Consider the following 6,405-nt stretch of genomic DNA (forward strand, 5'->3'; position numbering starts at 1 on the left):
CAAGGGTTAAACAGCGTTGGTCAAAAGATTTGACACTTGAAATTCACAAAGGGTGGTCACTTACATATCACCCACTTGCAAGTTGCCTTGATCAACAAGCATTTGGGCATGAAAATGGTGGTAAAGCGGGCACAGACACTAGATTTCATCATTTTCAATAAGAAGCTGTAGCTGTGCAAGGGTTAAACAGCGTTGGTCAAAAGATTTGACACTTGAAATTCACACAGGGTGGTCACTTACATATCACCCACTTGCAATTTGCCTTGACCAACAAGAATTTGAGCATGAAAATGGTGGTAAAGCGGGCACAGACACCAGATTTCATCATTTTCAATAAGAAGCTGTAGCTGTGCAAAAGTTAAACAGCGTTGGTCAAAAGATTTGACACTTGAAACTCACACAGGGTGGTCACTTACATATCACCCACTTGCAATTTGCCTTGACCAACAAGCATTTGGGCATGAAAATGGTGGTAAAGCGGGCACAGACACCAGATTTCATCATTTTGAATAAGAAGCTGTAGCTGTGCAAAGGTTAAACAGCGTTGGTCAAAAGATTTGATACTAAAAACTCACACAGGGTAGTCACTTACATATCACCCACTTGCAAGTTGCCTTGACCAACAACCATTTGGGCATGAAAATGGTGGTAAAGCGGGCACAGACACCAGATTTCATCATTTTGAATAAGAAGTTGTAGCTGTGCAAAGGTTAAACAGCGTTGGTCAAAAGATTTGACACTTGAAACTCACACAGGGTGGTCACTTACATATCACCCACTTGCAATTTGCCTTGACCAACAAGCATTTGGGCATGAAAATGGTGGTAAAGCGGGCACAGACACCAGATTTCATCATTTTGAATAAGAAGCTGTAGCTGTGCAAGGGTTAAACAGCGTTGGTCAAAAGATTTGACACTTGAAACTCACACAGGGTGGTCACTTACATATCACCCACTTGCAATTTGCCTTGACCAACAAGCATTTGGGCATGAAAATGGTGGTAAAGCGGGCACAGACACCAGATTTCATCATTTTGAATAAGAAGCTGTAGCTGTGCAAAGGTTAAACAGCGTTGGTCAAAAGATTTGATACTTGAAACTCACACAGGGTAGTCACTTACATATCACCCACTTGCAAGTTGCCTTGACCAACAAGCATTTGGGCATGAAAATGGTGGTAAAGCGGGCACAGACACCAGATTTCATCATTTTGAATAAGAAGCTGTAGTTGTGCAAGGATTAAACAGCGTTGGTCAAAAGATTTGACACTTGAAACTCACACAGGGTGGTCACTTACATATCACCCACTTGCAATTTGCCTTGACCAACAAGAATTTGGGCATGAAAATGTGGTAAAGCGGGCACAGACACCAGATTTAATCATTTTATATAAGAAGCTGTAGCTGTGCAAAGGTTAAACAGCGTTGGTCAAAAGATTTGACACTTGAAACTCACACAGGGTGATCACTTACATATCACCCACCTGCAATTTGCCTTGACCAACAAGCATTTGGGCATGAAAATAGTGGTAAAGCGGGCACAGACACCAAATTTCATCATTTTGAATAAGAAGCTGTAGTTGTGCAAGGGTTAAACAGCGTTGGTCAAAAGATTTGACACTTGAAATTCACAAAGGGTGGTCACTTACATATCACCCACTTGCAAGTTGCCTTAATCAACAAGCATTTGGGCATGAAAATGGTGGTAAAGTGGGCACAGACACCAGGGGGTAAATTTACTAACATTCGTAATTTTCGGAAAAAGGTCAAAGTTCAATCACGAATGACATCGAAAGTGTAAAACTGCAACTTTTTGAATTGATTACGACTAATTTACTAAGCTGTCGTATTCGGGTTTTTCTTTTGTTCCGATGTCGATGTCATTCATTTTTTTTTTTCTATTTTTACGGCAGTGATTAGTAAAACACTGCCGACTTTTTAAAAATGAATCTCGGCCGGATCTGTGTGATCCGTGCTGGGGTTCATTTTTTTTTTTTTTTTAATTAAACAGTGTAAAATTTAAAAAAAAATTGCGTGGGGTCCCCCCTCCTAAGCATAACCAGCCTCGGGCTCTTTGAGCCGATCCTGGTTGCAGAAATATGGGGGGGGAAATGACAGGTGTTCCCCCATATTTAAGCAACCAGCATCGGGCTCTGCGCCTGGTCCTGGTTCCAAAAATACGGGGGACAAAAAGAGTAGGGGTCCCCCGTATTTTTAAAACCAGCACCGGGCTCCACTAGCTGGACAGATAATGCCACAGCCGGGGGTCACTTTTATATAGTGCCCTGCGGCCGTGGCATCAAAAATCCAACTAGTCACCCCTGGCCGGGGTACCCTGGGGGAGTGGGGACCCCTTCAATCAAGGGGTCCCCCCCCCAGCCACCCAAGGGCCAGGGGTGAAGCCCGAGGCTGTCCCCCCCCATCCAATGGGCTGCGGATGGGGGGGCTGATAGCCTTTGTTTTAAATGAAAAGATATTGTTTTTAGTAGCAGTACTACAAGTCCCAGCAAGCCTCCCCCGCATGCTGGTACTTGGAGAACCACAAGTACCAGCATGCGGCGGAAAAACGGGCCCGCTGGTACCTGTAGTACTATTACTAAAAAAATACCCAAATAAACACAAGACACACACACCTTGAAAGTAAAGATTTATTACATACATGCACACAAACATACATACATACTTACCTTATGTTCACACGCAGGTCGGTCCTCTTCTCCAGTAGAATCCAAGGGGTACCTGTTGAATAAATTACACTCACCAGATCCAGGGTCCCAGGCTCCTCGTCGCATCCATGTGTAATCCACGTACTTGAATAAAATAACAAAACGGATACCCGAGCCACGAACTGAAAGGGTCCCCATGTTTTCACATGGGACTCCTTTCCCCGAATGCCAGAAACCCACTCTGACTTTTGTCTAAGTGGGTTTCTTCAGCCAATCAGGGAGCGCTACGTTGTAGCACTCTCCTGATCGGCTGTGTGCTCCTGTACTGAGTGACAGGCGGCACACGGCAGTGTTACAATGTAGCGCCTATGCGCTCCATTGTAACCAATGGTGGGAACTTTCTGCTCAGCGGTGACGTCACTTTAGGTCAACCGCAGGGCAGAAAGTTCCCACCATTGGTTACAATGGAGCGCATAGGCGCTACATTGTAACACTGCCGTGTGCCGCCTGTCACTCAGTACAGGAGCACACAGCCGATCAGGAGAGTGCTACAACGTAGCGCTCCCTGATTGGCTGAAGAAACCCACTTAGACAGAAGTCAGAGTGGGTTTCTGGCATTCGGGGAAAGGAGTCCCATGTGAAAACATGGGGACCCTTTCAGTTCGTGGCTCGGGTATCCGTTTTGTTATTTTATTCAAGTACGTGGATTACACATGGATGCGACGAGGAGCCTGGGACCCTGGATCTGGTGAGTGTAATTTATTCAACAGGTACCCCTTGGATTCTACTGGAGAAGAGGACCGACCTGCGTGTGAACATAAGGTAAGTATGTATGTATGTTTGTGTGCATGTATGTAATAAATCTTTACTTTCAAGGTGTGTGTGTCTTGTGTTTATTTGGGTATTTTTTTAGTAATAGTACTACAGGTACCAGCGGGCCCGTTTTTCCGCCGCATGCTGGTACTTGTGGTTCTCCAAGTACCAGCATGCGGGGGAGGCTTGCTGGGACTTGTAGTACTGCTACTAAAAACAATATCTTTTCATTTACAACAAAGGCTATCAGCCCCCCCATCCGCAGCCCATTGGATGGGGGGGGACAGCCTCGGGCTTCACCCCTGGCCCTTGGGTGGCTGGGGGGGGGACCCCTTGATTGAAGGGGTCCCCACTCCCCCAGGGTACCCCGGCCAGGGGTGACTAGTTGGATTTTTGATGCCACGGCCGCAGGGCACTATATAAAAGTGACCCCCGGCTGTGGCATTATCTGTCCAGCTAGTGGAGCCCGGTGCTGGTTTTAAAAATACGGGGGACCCCTACTCTTTTTGTCCCCCGTATTTTTGGAACCAGGACCAGACGCAGAGCCCGATGCTGGTTGCTTAAATATGGGGGAACCCCTGTCAATTTTTTTCCCATATTTCTGCAACCAGGATCGGCTCAAAGAGCCCGAGGCTGGTTATGCTTAGGAGGGGGGACCCCACGCAATTTTTTTTGAAAAAATCATCACTTTCCCACCCCTTCCCACTGATATACATGCACGGATCTCATGGATCCGTGCATGCCTATCCAATCACGAATAAAAAAAGCAGGTCTGTTTTTTTTAAGCACTTTTTTACGAGTTGTAATTTTTCACGGCAGTGTTTTGTTTTTTTTTGCTTTGCACTTCTTAGTAAATGACCGAGATTCATACTTAAACAGCCGCGTTTTGACCGATGGTGTATTCATTCGTGATTTTTTTCCTAGGACTTCCAAATATTACGAATGCCCTCATCACTGCCGTGATTTGAGTTTAGTAAATTACCGAGATGACACTTTGATGAAAAAACGGCATCTCGGTCAAAATCGGGACCTTAGTAAATTTACCCCCAGATTTCATAATTTTGAATAAGAAGCTGTAGCTGTGCAAAGGTTAAACAGCGTTGGTCAAAAGATTTGATACTAAAAACTCACACAGGGGGGTAAATTTACTAAGCTCCCGATTTTGACCGAGATGCCGTTTTTTCATCAAAGTGTCATCTCGGTAATTTACTAAGCAATAATCACGGCAGTGATGAGGGCATTCGTAATATTTTGAAGTCCTAGGAAAAAAAATCACGAATGAATACACCATCGGTCAAAACGCGGCTGTTTAAGTATGAATCTCGGTCATTTACTAAGAAGTGCAAAGCAAAAAAAAAAACAAACACTGCCGTGAAAAATTACAACTCGTAAAAAAGTGCTAAAAAAAAACAGACCTTTTTTTTTTATTCGTGATTGGATAGGCATGCACGGATCCATGAGATCCGTGCATGTATATCAGTGGGAAGGGGTGGGAAAGTGCTTTTTTTTTCAAAAAAAATTGCGTGGGGTCCCCCCTCCTAAGCATAACCAGCCTCGGGCTCTTTGAGCCGATCCTGGTTGCAGAAATATGGGGGAAAAATTGACAGGGGTTCCCCCATATTTAAGCAACCAGCATCGGGCTCTGCGCCTGGTCCTGGTTCCAAAAATACGGGGGACAAAAAGAGTAGGGGTCCCCCGTATTTTTAAAACCAGCACCGGGCTCCACTAGCTGGACAGATAATGCCACAGCCGGGGGTCACTTTTATATAGTGCCCTGCGGCCGTGGCATCAAAAATCCAACTAGTCACCCCTGGCCGGGGTACCCTGGGGGAGTGGGGACCCCTTCAATCAAGGGGTCCTCCCCCCCCAGCCACCCAAGGGCCAGGGGTGAAGCCCGAGGCTGTCCCCCCCCATCCAATGGGCTGCGGATGGGGGGGCTGATAGCCTTTGTTGTAAAAGAAAAGATATTGTTTTTAGTAGCAGTACTACAAGTCCCAGCAAGCCTCCCCCGCATGCTGGTACTTGGAGAACCACAAGTACCAGCATGCGGCGGAAAAACGGGCCCGCTGGTACCTGTAGTACTACTACTAAAAAAATACCCAAAAAAACACGACACACACACCGTGAAAGTATAATTTTATTACATACATACACACATACATACATATTTACCTTATGTTCCCACGCAGGTCGGTCCTCTTCTCCAGTAGAATCCAAGGGGTACCTGTTAAAGAAATTATACTCACGAGATCCAGGGGTCCAGGGTCCTCGGGGAATCCAGTGTAATCCACGTACTTGAAAAAAATAACAAAACGGACACCCGAGCCACGCACTAAAAGGGGACCCATGTTTGCACATGGATCCCCTTTTCCCGACTGCCAGAAACCCACTCTGACTGATGTCTAAGTGGGTTTCTTCAGCCAATCAGGGAGTGCCACGTTGTAGCACTCTCCTGATCGGCTGTGTGCTCCTGTACTGAGTGACAGGCGGCACACGGCAGTGTTACAATGTAGCGCCTATGCGCTCCATTGTAACCAATGCTGGGAACTTTCTGCTCAGCGGTGACGTCACTTTAGGTCAACCGCAGGGCAGAAAGTTCCCAGCATTGGTTACAATGTAGCGCATAGGCGCTACATTGTAACACTGCCGTGTGCTGCCTGTCAGTTAGGACAGGAGCACACAGCCGATCAGGAGAGTGCTACAACGTGGCGCTCCCTGATTGGCTGAAGAAACCCACTTAGACAGAAGTCAGAGTGGGTTTCTGGCATTCGGGGAAAGGTGACCCATGTGAAAACATGGGTCCCCTTTCAGTTCGTGGCTCGGCTCTGCGTTTTGTTTTTTTATTCAAGTACCTGGATTATAAATGGATGCGACGAGGACCCTGAGCCCCTGGATCTCGTGAGTATAATTTATTCAACAGGTACCCTT

This window comes from Pseudophryne corroboree, chromosome 2 (genome assembly GCF_028390025.1).
Source record: "Pseudophryne corroboree isolate aPseCor3 chromosome 2, aPseCor3.hap2, whole genome shotgun sequence".
NCBI lineage: Eukaryota > Metazoa > Chordata > Amphibia > Anura > Myobatrachidae > Pseudophryne > Pseudophryne corroboree.